Consider the following 15,561-nt stretch of genomic DNA (forward strand, 5'->3'; position numbering starts at 1 on the left):
CACCCAGTAATCCGTCGTGGCCAGAATGCGTGCAACGCGAGGGTCACGAGAAAGGCATCCTAACATGAAGTCAGCCATGTGTGCCAGGGTACCTGTACGCAACACATGGCTGTCTTCACTAGGAAGATCACTTTCAGGATCCTCCTCCTCCTCCTCCTCCTCAGGCCATACACGCTGAAAGGATGACAGGCAATCAGCCGGTGTACCGTCAGCAGCGGGCCAAGCTGTCTCTTCCCCCTCCTCCTCATCCTCCTCATGCTCCTCCTCCTCCTCCTGTACGCGCTGAGAAATAGACAGGAGGGTGCCCTGACTATCCAGCGGCATACTGTCTTCCCCCGCCCCCGTTTCCGAGCGCAAAGCAGCTGCCTTTATGGTTTGCAGGGAATTTCTCAAGATGCATAGCAGAGGAATGGTGACGCTAATGATTGTAGCATCGCCGCTCACCACCTGGGTAGACTCCTCAAAATTACCAAGGACATGGCAGATGTCTGCCAACCAGGCCCACTCTTCTGAAAGGAATTGAGGAGGCTGACTCCCACTGCGCCGCCCATGTTGGAGTTGGTATTCGACTATAGCTCTACGCTGTTCATAGAGCCTGGCCAACATGTGGAGCGTAGAGTTCCACCGTGTGGGCACGTCGCACAGCAGTCGGTGCACTGGCAGCTTAAAGTGATGTTGCAGGGTGCGCAGGGTGGCAGCGTCCGTGTGGGACTTGCGGAAATGTGCGCAGAGCCGGCGCGCCTTTACGAGCAGGTCTGACAAGCGTGGGTAGCTTTTTAGAAAGCGCTGAACCACCAAATTAAAGACGTGGGCCAGGCATGGCACGTGCGTGAGGCTGCCGAGCTGCAGAGCCGCCACCAGGTTACGGCCGTTGTCACACACGACCATGCCCGGTTGGAGGCTCAGCGGCGCAAGCCAGCGGTCGGTCTGCTGTGTCAGACCCTGCAGCAGTTCGTGGGCCGTGTGCCTCTTATCGCCTAAGCTGGGTAGTTTCAGCACGGCCTGCTGACGCTTGCCCACCGCTGTGCTGCCACACTGCGCGACACCGACTGCTAGCGACATGCTGCTGCTAACACATCTTGATTGCGAGACAGAGGAGGAGGAGGAGGAGGGTGCTTCAGTGGAGGAAGCATACACCTCCGCAGATACCACCACTGAGCTGGGGCCCGCAATTCTGGGGGTGGGTAGGACGTGAGCGGTCCCGGGCTCTGACTCTGTCCCAGCCTCCACTAAATTCACCCAATGTGCCGTCAGGGAGATGTAGTGGCCCTGCCCACCTGTGCTTGTCCACGTGTCCGTAGTTAAGTGGACCGTGGCAGTAACCGCGTTGGTGAGGGCGCGTACAATGTTGCGGGAGACGTGGTCGTGCAGGGCTGGGACGGCACATCGGGAAAAGTAGTGGCGACTGGGAACTGAGTAGCGCGGGGCCGCCGCCTCCATGATACTTTTGAAGGACTCCGTTTCCACAACCCTATACGGCAGCATCTCAAGGCTGATGAATTTTGCTATGCGGACGGTTAACGTTTGAGCGTGCGGGTGCGTGGCGGCGTACTTGCGCTTGCGCTCCAACATTTGCGCAAGCGACGGCTGGACGGTGCGCTGAACTACACTGCTGGATGGGGCCGAGGACAGCGGAGGTGAGGGTGTGGGTGCAGGCCAGGAGACGGTAGTGCCTGTGTCCTGAGAGGGGGGTTGCATCTTAGTGGCAGGTTGGGGCACAGGGGGAGAGGCAGGGGTGCAAACCGGAGGCGCTGAACGGCCTTCGTCCCACCTTGTGGGGTGCTTGGCCATCATATGTCTGCGCATGGTGGTGGTGGTGAGGCTGTTGGTGTTGGCTCCCCGGCTGAGCTTTGCGCGACAAAGGTTGCACACCACTGTTCGTCGGTCGTCAGGCGTCTCTGTGAAAAACTGCCAGACCTTAGAGCACCTCGGCCTCTGCAGGGTGGCATGGCGCGAGGGGGCGCTTTGGGAAACAGTTGGTGGATTATTCGGTCTGGCCCTGCCTCTACCCCTGGCCACCGCACTGCCTCTTGCAACCTGCCCTGCTGATGCCCTTGACTCCCCCTCTGAAGACCTGTCCTCCTGAGTAAGCGTTGCACACCAGGTGGGGTCAGTCACCTCATCGTCCTGCTGCTCTTCCTCCGAATCCTCTGTGCGCTGCTCCCTCGGACTTACTGCCCTTACTACTACCTCACTGCAAGACAACTGTGTCTGATCGTCATCGCCCTCCTCACCCACAGAAAGTTGTTGAGACAGTTGGCGGAAGTCCCCAGCCTCTTCCCCCGGACCCCGGGAACTTTCGAATGGTTGGGCATCAGTGACGATAAACTCCTCTGGTGGGAGAGGAACCGCTGCTGCCCAATCTAAGCAGGGGCCCGAGAACAGTTCCTGGGAGTGTTCCCGCTCCTGAGCAGGTGTCATTGTAGTGGAGTGAGGAGGCTGGGAGGAAGGAGGAGCAGCAGACAGAGGATTCGGATTTGCAGCAGTGGACGGCGCAGAACTGCGGGTTGACGATAGGTTGCTCGAAGCACTTTCTGCCATCCAGGACAGGACCTGCTCACACTGCTCATTTTCTAATAACCGTCTCCCGCGTGGACCCATTAATTGGGCGATGAATGTGGGGACGCCAGAAACGTGCCTCTCTCCTAATCGCGCAGCAGTCGGCTGCGACACACCTGGATCAGGAGCTCGGCCTGTGCCCACACCCTGACTTGGCCCTCCGCGTCCTCGGCCGCGTCCACGTCCTCTAGGCCTACCCCTACCCCTCAGCATGCTGTATTACCAGTGATTTGATTTCACAGGCAGCTAATAAATTGGCGCAAGACTGCAGGCCAAATATAATTTTTTCCCTTTTTTGAAAACGAAAGGCCCCGCTGCCTCTAGTGAATGTATAATCTAAGTTTAATAACTGTGCTGTGTCCCTGCTAATGTGTCACAGAACGTGAGGGTAGCAGAGTTATTAACTGTGGCAGAGCAGGTATTTTTTTTCCCAATTAAGGAAAGCAAATGGCGAAGCCAGCAGTAAACCGTAGCTGGGTGCGTCTGATTTTTAAAGGTTGCACACGCAGCCGACACGTGTCCACCGCCCTTAGGACGGACAGAGGCAGGACAAATAGAATTATTTTCCGTTTTTTTGCACCAAAAGGCAGCACTGCGTATATTCAATGAATAATAACTGTGCTGTGGCCCTGCCTACACAATTCTTTCCCTGCAGTATCAATGGAGGGTGCAATGCTCTGCAGAGGCGATTTTGAGAAGTAAAAAAAAATGCAGCACAGCTAACAGCAGCCAGCACAGTACTGCACACGGTTAAATATGGCCCTAGAAAGGACCGTTGAGGTTCTTGAAGGCTACACTCACTCCTAACACTCTCCCTGCCTATGCAGCACTTCTGTCCCTAATGCCGGGTGCAACGCTCTGCAGAGGCGATTTTGAGAAAAAAAAAATTGCCACTGCTAACAGCAGCCAACACACAGCTATCAGTGGCCCTAATAAGGACCTTTGGGGGGTCTTGAAGCCTACACTAACTACCAATTCTTTCCCTACAGCAGCTCCGGTACAAACAGCACTGTCCCTCATCTAACTCACACGGCATCTGAGGCGAGCCGCGGGAGGGGCCGACTTTTATATTCGGCGGACACCTGATCTTCCCAGCCACTCACTGCAGGGGGGTGGTATAGGGCTTGAACGTCACAGGGGGAAGTTGTAATGCCTTCCCTGTCTTTCAATTGGCCAGAAAAGCGCGCTAACGTCTCAGGGAAGGAAGTGAAAGTAACCCGAACACCGCATGGTGTTCGTTACGAATAACGAACATCACGAACACCCTAATATTCGCACGAATATCAAGCTCGGACGAACACATTCGCTCATCTCTAGTGGCCATGGATGTATTGTCATTCTACAGTACACTAAACAGAAGATACAGAAGCATTACAGTGAGTTTACAGGGGAGTTTCCACATCTCCTATAGACTTTTATTTAAAATGATCAGTACTCAGAAACCTGTGTCCAGGTAAGTTAATTCTCAAAATGAGTGAAAATGGTTCTTTAGTATTGGCATTTCTATTCTTGAGATATGCCAGTAAATCCCAGTTATCTGACCTGTACCAGTCAGACTTTCTATGTCAGAAATAGAGATGAGCAAGCACACTCATCTGAGCTTGATGCTCGATCGCGTATTAGGCTACTCGAGTCGAGCACCACACGGTGCTCAAGTAAATTTCATTTCCCCTCCCTGCATGTTTAGAGCCATTTTTTAGGCACTAAACATGCAGGGAAGGCATTACCACTTCCTGCTGTGATGTGCCAACCCTGTGCACGTCTACAGCAGTGAGTGGCTGTTGGGATCAGGTGACCGCCGAATAGTTAAACTGGTGCGGCCCGCGGCTCGCCTCAGACGCATCCTTAGTGGCACCTAGTGTGGTGCTTAGGTAAGATGTGCCAGCGCGTGTGCCTTGCTGCTTATGGTCTATCCCAAATAATTTGTTAGGGGGGTTACTGCCAGGCTCTTGCCCACAATTTGGCTTAATAGTGTGACCTGAGAGCCTCAGATGCACCCACGCATGCTGCCCCTGTCGTTCCAGATCCGTTTTTGTGGTCTTTCCATGACTTTCTGATGTTTTCAGGTGATTCACACAACGTCCCCTATGCGGAGCATGGGTCACCTTGGAAAATGCTCGAGTCTCCCATTGACTTCAACGGGGTTTGTTACTCGAAACGAGCTCTCGAGCATTACGGAAAATTCGACTCGCGTAACGAGCACCCAAGCATTTTGGTGCTCGCTCATCTCTAGTCAAAAACATTCTTTACAGGAAATCTTCTTTAAGACTCAGTCAATTAACCCAAGTATCAAGGTTAAGAAGTAACTTTTTAAGACATGAATTCAAGTGTAAGCCGCAACAAGCATTATAGAAATACTTCCAAAGACCAGGTACATACAAAACGCTCTTGCTGATTTATATTGCTTTTGAACAGCTTAATGAACCATAATGCATCCTTTTGCAATCACATGGTTATTCTTTTTGGAGTTTCATGCTGTTTTAAGTGAATTTGTATGTATATACAGTAATTGGAGCATAAAGACATTCCATATTTATCATGTAGACTCACAATCACTGCCCATACATAGGCAAAATAATTTCTTCTCTTAATGCAAAGTAGAATTCAGCTTAACAATGCGTCTTAATGTATCCTCTGCTTAGGTAAGTTTATGCAATACCAGACACTGCTGATAATCGTGTTGCTGCTTTGTATCTACAGTGATTTTATTGTGAAGCAGAATAAAAGCATCAAAAAGCTTCTTGTGTATTAAATTTCAACTGGAATGCTTCCTGGACTCATTGCTTTGTTAAAAGATGTAAATAAAGCTTGATAAACAGGAAAACTGGAAGAACTCCATAGAACAAGTCTTCCAAGCATTATAGCATTGTCATCTGTTAACACTAAAGAACTAAAAGAAAAAATTGTTCCTAATAATTTAATGTTAGTTCTGTGTTGCCTAGGTCACATGTAACTGATAATGTGCTTTTATTAAGTTATAACTTTGATTTTGTACCAAATGACCAAGTATTTTAGCTAGTTCTATGTACTATGCAACATATCATTGCAAACATAATACCCAATTATGGTAGATTGTAAATAAACATGTCACTGTAAACCGCACATGCATCTGTTTGATTTGTTAAGTCTGGAGCTCCCTGGAAATCTGAAGTACACTGTATGTTGTTTGCAAGAGAAAACAAGATAAGGAAAGTATCTTCATTGGTTTTCCCATGGCATCGAGACGTTGCAAGTATATATTTGCAATGTCTCGAGCACATGGGAAAAACAATGCAGACACTGTGTTTATCTGATTTTCTCCTGCAAAGAGCATAAAATACAGCTCAAGTTTCCAGGCATCTCCAGACTTACAAAAACAAATAGATACATGCACAATGTGCAATGGCACGTTTCTTTATAATCTGCCATGATTGGGTGTGATGTGTGCAGTGATATACTGCATACGATGCAAGGTCAGCTAAAATACTGTCTAAATTGGTAGAAACCAAAGTTTTTGACACATTACCAGTTACACGTGACCCTGACAGCACAAAACTAGTCTTAAAATCCCAGAAACAAACAAAAAACATTGCCTCATATTATTTTTGTATGAATAAATGTTAATGTCACTTCATTTGAATTAGTTTTACTAATTTTATGCAAACAAGATTAAGGAAAAAAAATCACAGATTTTTATGGCATAGTAGGAATTTTTCAAATCGTTTTCTGGCCAGAGACCCAAAGTTTAAAGCTACTGCTAGATATTTTCTAAACATTTGTTATATAAGACTGGAACTAAGGGTCACAACCAGGGAACAAAAAGTAAGTTACACTGTACACTTAGAGGGTAAATGTTTTGAATTAATTAAATCCAGTGACTACAGTACTGTACCTTTAAAAATACCCTCAGGCAACAGCAATGTTCACAATCTTAATCCCATACATTTGTACAAAATGAATGCAAGGATACTATGTGCAAAATGATAGTCTTGTTCAATAGCTTAAAGTGGTGCTCCAGTCATAAACATTTATTACGTATCTTTTCCTGATGATAGGTGGTAAGTTTTAGATCTGACAGATTCAAACCCCAAACCACATGTCCATGATGGGATGGAGTTTTAAGGGAGTAGTGGTTGACCACATGTGCAGGTATTCCATTCATGCTCTACAACAGAACAGCAGAGTACTACCCAACAGAATCTCAGGAGCAGCAGCTCTAGTGTTGCTCATTGTCTGGACCCAACTCCACTCTCAAACATCAGACCAGTTGTTTGCAGTAGCTCACATAAGATTGATGTGTGACCTCACCTGGCACATACTCTGTAGACTCTCAGACCAAACTACATTCTCTGACTTTGATCCCTACTGTTAGCTCTTGTACTGTGTATGGGCTAACCGTGAGATATAGTGTCAAAAAGAGCATTACAGCAAGCATTGGACTGCATATAAACAGTAGATTTTAATAAAGGGTGCCCCAAAAGAGGTATACACTCTTCAATAGTGGTGCCAAAATGTAGTATTATGTTGTCTCTAAAGATGTCTGTCATTGCCTGATTGTCAAAGCCACTATTTGGCTATTAAGAGAGTCAACTAAAATGGCAGAAACACTCTTGACTTTTGAGCAATGCAAGATCATTTTGAAGTGGTATTTGAAATTTGAGAATGTGTGTGAAGTACAATAACAATGGCAACACGCCTGACCATCAAAGACATTTGTAATAATTTAGCAACCTATGTCACTGTGTGTGATGTGCACAAGCAAAGATCTGGGAGACATTGCACAGCAAGACGTTCTGCATTCTTGCATAGTTTTGGAACAGTTTGCACGCCCACCACAAAAGTCTGTCAAAGAGTGTGCACGTGAGATAGGAGATCAAGCATATAATGAATTTTTAAGGGCTCTTTCACACTGGTACTGTCCGCCTGCAGTGTAGCCGCGTGCCTAGCTCATGGCTACACTGCTCTAAAGATTGCGCGAAAGGGCTACTTTTAACTACTTTGAAATACCCGTTAACGCAATGCAAGATGCGTGGAGCATGCTTTCCAGCTTCTATAGGAGTCTATGGAAAGCATGCTGAAAAGATAGGACATGTTCTATCTTTGCACGCACCTCAAAACTAAATGCAAGTTTGCACTCGCACGTCCTATCTTTGTTACATGCTCGGATTCCATGCATCTAACAATCATTCATGTGAATGCTTTTCTATAGGAACCCATTGGTTCCTATAGAAGCGCATTCTGTGCGCACCTCTTATGTGTGTAGAGAGCGCCCATGTGAATGAGGCCTATGGGTGGCTTCACACGAGCGTGTTTTTGTGCGTGCATATGCACAAAAACACTCTTCTATTAGAACCAATGCATTCCCTATGGTATGTGCACATGCTGTGCTTTACAGGCATGTGCCTGCAAAGATAGGACATGCGTGCACCATTGTGAATGCACGCATTGTCTTCAATGGAGCCACAGCTGCTGCCAGCAGCTCCATTGAAGACAATGATCTGCCGGCACCCCAAATGTTTTTTAGGGAAGGGCTTTACATATAAGCACTTCCCTGAAAAACAAAAAATTTAGTGTAAAAAACAAATACTAACCAGTCCGCCGCATGCGGCAGATGTTTCCTTCATCTTTGTGAGGTAAAAGAATTCCCTGCTGCACCTGCCACATATGTGACAGATGCAGCAAAGGAATTCCTTATCCCTGCAGGGAATAAAGAATTCCCTACCACAGCTGTCACAGATGACAGCTGCAGTAGAGGATTCAGCTGCCGGCATCCTGCAATTGGTTTTCAGGGAAGGGCTTTAAATATAAGGCCTTTCCTGAAAAAGAAGGAAAAGTGATGTTAAAAATAAAAATCATACTCACCTTCTTTCAGCTGCTGAGGCTCAGCTGTGTCATTCAGCAAGCCAATCAGAAGCAGCCAATTAACCAATCAGAAGCAGCTGTCTGTGATTGGCTGAGCACCTCAGCCAATCACAGGCAGCTCTTGCTGAATGACTGACAGCCGAGAGCTGCCTGTGATTGGCCGAGCACCTCAGCCAATCAGAAGCAGCTCTATCAGCAGGCGGGGATTTTAAATCCCTACCTGCTGGAAGAACTGCTTTGAAGAGCTGAAGGAAGTGCAGGGATGAATAATCTATTTGCTGCATCTGTCACAAATGTGGCAGGTGCAGCAGGGAATTCTATTTCCTCACGGGGATGAAGGAAACATCTGCCATATGTGGCAGATGTGTTCTTCATCCCCGCTGGGACACAGCAGCGGCGGACAGGTAAATATTTTTTTTTACGCTAAAATTATTGTTTTTCAAGGAAGGGCTTATATGTAAAGCCCTTCCCTGAAAAACAATTCAGGGGTACCGGCAGACCTTTGTCCTCAATGGAGCCGTGGCTACTGCCGCTGCTCCATTGAAGACAATGCACGGACCTGCATTCACACGTATTTGTGCACGTGCTTGGGTGCACACTTATATACGCACCTATGTACGCACACACACACGCTCGTGTGAACCCACCCCAAAAGAGCACATTGGAAAGTTTACATCCTGGGGTTATTACATGCCATGAATAAGGATAACACTGATCAAAGAATTCAGTCGTTTGAGAGTTTTTGACAAATGGCACATGAGGATGAGGAGTTTGTGAAGAAACTGTTTGGTCTAATAAAGCACAATTTAAACTAAAATAGAAACAGTAAATTATCATAATTGTGTATATTGGGCTATAGCAGTCAATTACTGGAGCTAAATGTCTGGTGTGAACTGTCATCCAGGAGTTTTGACTGGGCAATTCTTGTTTGAAGATACAGTCACTGACCCAGTGTACATCACCATGCTTCACACATCCATTTTACTGCCCATACTAACAGAGCTTGAATCAGTTTACATTTTCTCCTCTCAGCTTCACAGCTCCTTCTACATCAATATCCATTTGTTTTCAATTTAATTTTAAATTTGCTATTATCTAGACTCTGGTATCTTTTTCACATGACACTTTTATTATGTTTTTGGAACCAAAACTAGAAGTGAATTAAAAAACAGAGAGAAGAAGAATCTTTCCTTTTTAATTCCCCTCCCTTTACGATCCCCTCCTGACAATGGCTTCAAAAACTACATAAAAGATTACATAAAAATGGCACCTTAAAGGCTTATAATAATCACTTAAGACATAATTATATACATATGTTGACAAGTGATTGCAGTAGCTGAAAGCTACAATTTAAGTGTAATTAAAACACTCTCTAGTATAAAGGACAATATGTATTGTCTAAACATTTATAGTCTATGTACTATTAGCTTATCATATAGTCAATCAATTCTATTATCTTGTTCAGCCCAATAAAGCAAAGCTTTGTGCCATCCTACTCATGAAGTGGAATTCTAATTGTGCATAAGCGTAAAATATCTATAAAGGTAATGTTAAAATAATAAGTGTATAGATGGAAATATGGCAGCACATTACATTATCTTATTTAGAACTTGCATCAATTTTGACATTAAAGCACTCTGTGCGTATTTCATAGATAATGTGAATCACTTCATTAAGTTGAAAAACATAATACATCTTAAGTAATCTCTGCAGGCAAACATAAAAAATCACCATAACTATACACTCCCTGTGGGCATTATGGAGAAAATTGATAGCAGTCACCTTCACTTGTCTACAGTTTTCACCTTCCACTCAATTAATACAGGTTCTTTATAACTAAAGCCGGCCATACACATGGGAGAAAAGTTAATATAATCAGCTGCTATCTCTGGCATTGGTGACAATCTCATGTGTATGGGAGTCTCCCAACTGTCCCCCAATGGAAGATGGGAATAGGATATATTAGATTTCAAAATTGTCAATTTCAAAGGTGTCTGGCAGTGGTGTAAATGGTATGGGATACAACGCCGATAGTGGAGAGACAACACAGAAATAAATGCACAAGTTTAGTATTTATTCATCAACCAGATAATAAATATTTAATGTATAATGATAGACATTGGTTAAATGGTTACTTACAGGATGATTATAGTAAACATCACAGTCACAGTCCATAAAAAAAAAAGGCAAGGTCATGATCTGATTAAATATTCAACCCCCCAGTTAACATAAAGGAGTACTGTCACTTTAAACTTAAAGAGTTGTCCCTTATGAAGTACTTTAACTTTGCCAATGGATGTCCCTACCATGATCTACTCTGGCCAGAGGTTTGGTAACAGAAGAAAGATTGATATAAGTCCAGGATGTCCCAATAGTTGCATCTGTACAGTTTTAGAGTTACACTATATTCCTGTCTCCTCCAGATAATGCAATATCTGCCTAATGTCCACAACTCCCTCTCTATGTCATTGTCCCTTGCTGACCATACTATTACAGTGCAATTATGGCATGTTTTGACATGGTTATGCAGCAGAGAAAGTTGCAGATTGACCAAGAGGCCCATGTTTCTCCACTTGGTACCAAGATGTAAGCATGTCATCACAGTTGGCATTAATATGTTGGCTGATTCTTCCTGCACTGCTTTCACTGAGGAAATGCTCCTTTAACTCCCACCATGTGGGAGCACAAAAATGCATTATGGAGGAGAAAAGCTCCACTCCTCTATTAAGCTCTTCTTACTGCAGACTCTACTTCCTGGCATCAAAAACTCACCTCTTATAGCCACAGGTCACAGCACTCCCATGTCCTGAGGCTGCATAGCTAACCAAGGGTTGTAATAGCTCTCAGTGGTTGCAAAAACCTATGATGAAGCCAATGAAGGGCCTACTCCAAATGTATCAGTTTACATAGCAATGATTCATACAAATGTCTCTGTGATTGAAATGATTTAACCAACAGACCTCATTCAAAACTGTAATGTTACAAGACTACAGCACAGATAACACTACTGTGGTTATAGGCAATCCTCATAATCATCTGTAATATAAAACCAAAAAAGGGGATTGGTACCATGTGAGCCAGAGAGCAAAGTGTGATTGTTCTCAGTAAGAGAAACCACGTAATCTTGTAGATATGATACCTTTTAATGGCTAACAAAAATACATGATGTTAATGAAAACTTTCAGACCTCACAGGGTCCTTCATCAAGGCATAATGAAATAGATCTGAAGAGGCATGCATATATATACACCCATACTTATGACAAGGCACAGACATGGTGCGATTAATTTGCACTTAAAGGAATACTGTAACAGAAATATAAACATAGATGTGAAGGTTTTATGGTCTCTGAATTAGTGTTAAAAGATCATCAAGTCAGCAGTGTTATCTGTGCTATAGATTTCTCATACTTCCCAGTCACCCATGAATCCTTTTTGTAGAATTTAGGCCTCTGTTAAAAATGTCAAAAGTTGTTATAATTTGAGAATACAAATTTATATGGATTTGCAACAGATCTCATCCTATGCATTGCAAATAGTAAAACCTGCAGAGAAAAAAATGCAGCATAAATTGATATATTCTGCTCATCGAAAATCCACACGGATCTTCTTTCTACAACATGTGGATGAAATTTATTATAACCTCACCCACTTTGCTGCTATTGTAATATGCTGCAAACAGCCCTTTAGGCCGGCTTCACACGGCCGTGACGGGCTCCGCCACGGAATTCCGCGGCAGAGTCCGTCACGGTATCCCCCAGAGACCCCAATACTTACCTCTGGATCCGGCGTCCTACGTCCCGCATGACGCTCCCGCGCGCATGCGCAATAGAGCATGCGACGCGCCGCAGCGTCATGTGATGCGCCGGCCACCTTATATGACACGCCCGCAGCGTCACATGGCGTGCCGGCCGCGTCATATGATGCGACTGGCGATAGGGGGGAAGCGGTTTCACGCTATCTTCCGCTGTGCTACAGCGGAAGATAGCGTGAAAGATAGCTTGACGGATGGCTTCCATTGACTGCAATGGAAGCCGTCCGCGTGTACACTCGCGGCAAATAGAGCATGCTGCGGGTGAGAACGGGTGATTTTACGTTGCGGAATTCCGTGGTGGAATTCCGCACCGTAAGCATTGTGCTATTAGGTTCAATAGAACCTAATACCTGCGGGCAACGCAGCGGATTTCCGCCGCGTATAACGTGGTTGAAATCCATCCGTGGGAAGGAGCCCTTGAGTGTTCAGAATTCTCTGAATCTTATCTTTGTGTCAGTTTAATACTTAAAGGGAACCTGTCAAAACTTTTTCACACATTAATTTGCTTAAACCGTTTGAACACTGGTGACATGTGAAGACTTATTTTTTGTGCGTTACACGTAAATATCAGGCAAATCCTGGATGTCTGTCTGCATGTGTACCCTGAGTTATGGACCTGAATGTGTTCCTATTACCCCAAATGAAACCTTAAATCTTGTATCCCTGTATTCTGTATCTTGAATCCTGTTCTATCCCCTTGAGCTGGAAGATTTATCTTAAACCTTGTCTCTAATTATGAAAGTTTATGCCTTGTGTGCATGATGTGTACCATGCTCCAACTTTGGCTCTGATATTACATATTGTAACTTCGGCTCCCTGCTCCAATTTCTGGCTCTGATATTCCATGCTGCAACTTTGGCTCCATGCTCCAACTTTCGCTCAGATATTCCATGCTGCAACTTAGGCTCCATGCTCCAACTTTGGTTCTGCTATTCTAGGTTACAACTTTGGCCCCATGCTCCAATTTTGGCTCTGATATTCCATGCTCCAACTTTGGCTCTGATATTCCATGCTGCAACTTTGGCTCCATGCTCCAACTTTGGCTCTGATATTCCATGCTGCAACTTTGGCTCCATGCTCCAACTTTGGCTCTGATTTTCCATGCTGCAACTTTGACTCCATGCTCCAACTTTGGCTCTGATATTCCATGCTGCAACTTTGGCTCCATGCTCCAACTTTGGCTCTGATATTCCATGCTGCAACTTTGGCTCCATGCTCCAACTTTGGCTATGATATTCCCATGCTGCAACTTTGGCTCTGATATTCCATGCTGCAACTTTGGCTCCATGCTCCAACTTTGGCTATGATATTCCCATGCTGCAACTTTGGCTCTGATATTCCATGCTGCAACTATGGCTCCATGCTCCAACTTTGGCTATGATATTCCCATGCTGCAACGTTGGCTACATGCCCCAACTTTGGCTCTGATATTCCATGCTGCAACTTTGGCCCCATGCTCCAACTTTGTCTCTGATATTACGTGCTGCAATCTCTGCTTTGTTTTTCTATAATGAGTTACTTTATGATGCCCCACAATACTTATTCCAGGATGTCCTGTGCTACAGAACTTTACATAATGTTTTTCTTTTGTTATTCAGTTTCATTGCTTGCTCTGTGACCAGTTTTTGCAATAAATCAGACTTTACTTAAAGTTTTGCTGTCTACCTCGCCTGCTGAACTCCTAACCCACAACCAGCACATTAAAACAGAATTAGGTTTCTTTCTGTTGTGGATGTATGTAGAAATATTCAGTACATTGGGGTGAAAGTCCACACACATTTAGAGACTGCTGCTAAGACCAACACTGGGTGCTAATAAGCATCTATGCCAGATTCTCAAAAAAATCAACATGCAATGACGCTATCAGCCATTGAAATGGCCAATTAATTTAATAAGTGATCGTTCTCTGTGGAAATGCACAGAAAAATAGAGCACGTTGTGTATTATTTTGAACGACTGGGTGCAGGCACAAAATGTACACATGTTAACAAACCTATAGGTTTGAATTGAATTTCAATAGATTGAAATTACCGGGTTCTATTTTCTGTGTTTTCGCGTGTCCAAATTTACCATTTGCTTTCATTTCTAAATCTGTGCTGAAAATACCATTTATTTTTTGCACGGTTATCATAGGTCACAAAAGGTTTGATAAAATGAGCACCAGTTCTCATATATTTTCTATAACAGATACTACTTTCTTTTTGACTTCCACAACAGTTACGGAAAAAAATATATAAAGCAGTCATTTTATGTCCACAGGGACAAAAGATTAATTTGTCCTATGTGCTTCTATTTTATCTAATGTGATGGAAATTGGATATTAAATTTTAAACTCTATACATTACCGAGTTCAGAATTTTCCCTATAGGCATTTGCTGTAGGTGTTTCCTTCACATTCGAAGAACTTACAAAGTTGTACTGAAAATGCCAAGACAAGAACACTTGTTAAAATGATGAACTCAATCTAATTATGATTCTTTTTTTGGCAAAATGACACTCAGAGCTATTCCTGAAATTAAGTCATTTTCAGAGCAGAAAATGCAGCTAGCATTTTGACTCACTTTTTTTGCTAAGTAAATTATACGTATATTTCACCCTGACAGTCAAATTCATGCTATACATTCAAAATCCAACTAATGGATACACTATTTCAGGTGTTCACATCTACTAAAAAATCTTTTCAACATCTTGTTAAGGAATTGTAAGATTTTTAGACAACGGGGGGAAGGTAGTCCCAGTTCAAGACCGGTATCTCGTAGCCCATTGGATAGCAGTTACAAGTAAGCCTGTTGCTCTGACAAACTTGGCACAACTATGCATTACATGGAGAGATTTTTTTAATGGATACAATATAATGTTTTATTTCCTTTGTCGTGGAACTGCAGAAAAACAAAATACTTCTGATAACTGTGGGTTCAGTAATCTACAACTGACCTGCTCTTCTGAAAGCCATAGCTAACAGAAGAGTTGTAGATCATGAAAATTAGTTATCTGCTGAAGTAAAAGGGACGTCTTGTCATTAATATCTGTATTTGTATTGATAGACTGTTAAAAAGGAACCTGGTCACACTGCAACATTTCAGAATAACGTTTCAGGCAGCATGACCCTGGTGATAGGTTCACTTTAATTTTAGGCATTCTTGCTAATATTTGGTTAAAGTCACTTTACTAAGAAGTCCATCTTGAAATAATTAATTCCTTGAACTCCGGGACATATTTTTACAGGCATTTTTCTATTAAGGAGCAATGTTCTTGAAATAATGATCAGAAGTATAATTCCCTATTCAAAACCAATCTAATATATGAATTTGCACAGAAGTACATTACATATGATTGGCAAATGACTCT

Source organism: Eleutherodactylus coqui, chromosome 10, assembly GCF_035609145.1.
Source record: "Eleutherodactylus coqui strain aEleCoq1 chromosome 10, aEleCoq1.hap1, whole genome shotgun sequence".
Classification (NCBI taxonomy): Eukaryota; Metazoa; Chordata; class Amphibia; order Anura; family Eleutherodactylidae; genus Eleutherodactylus; species Eleutherodactylus coqui.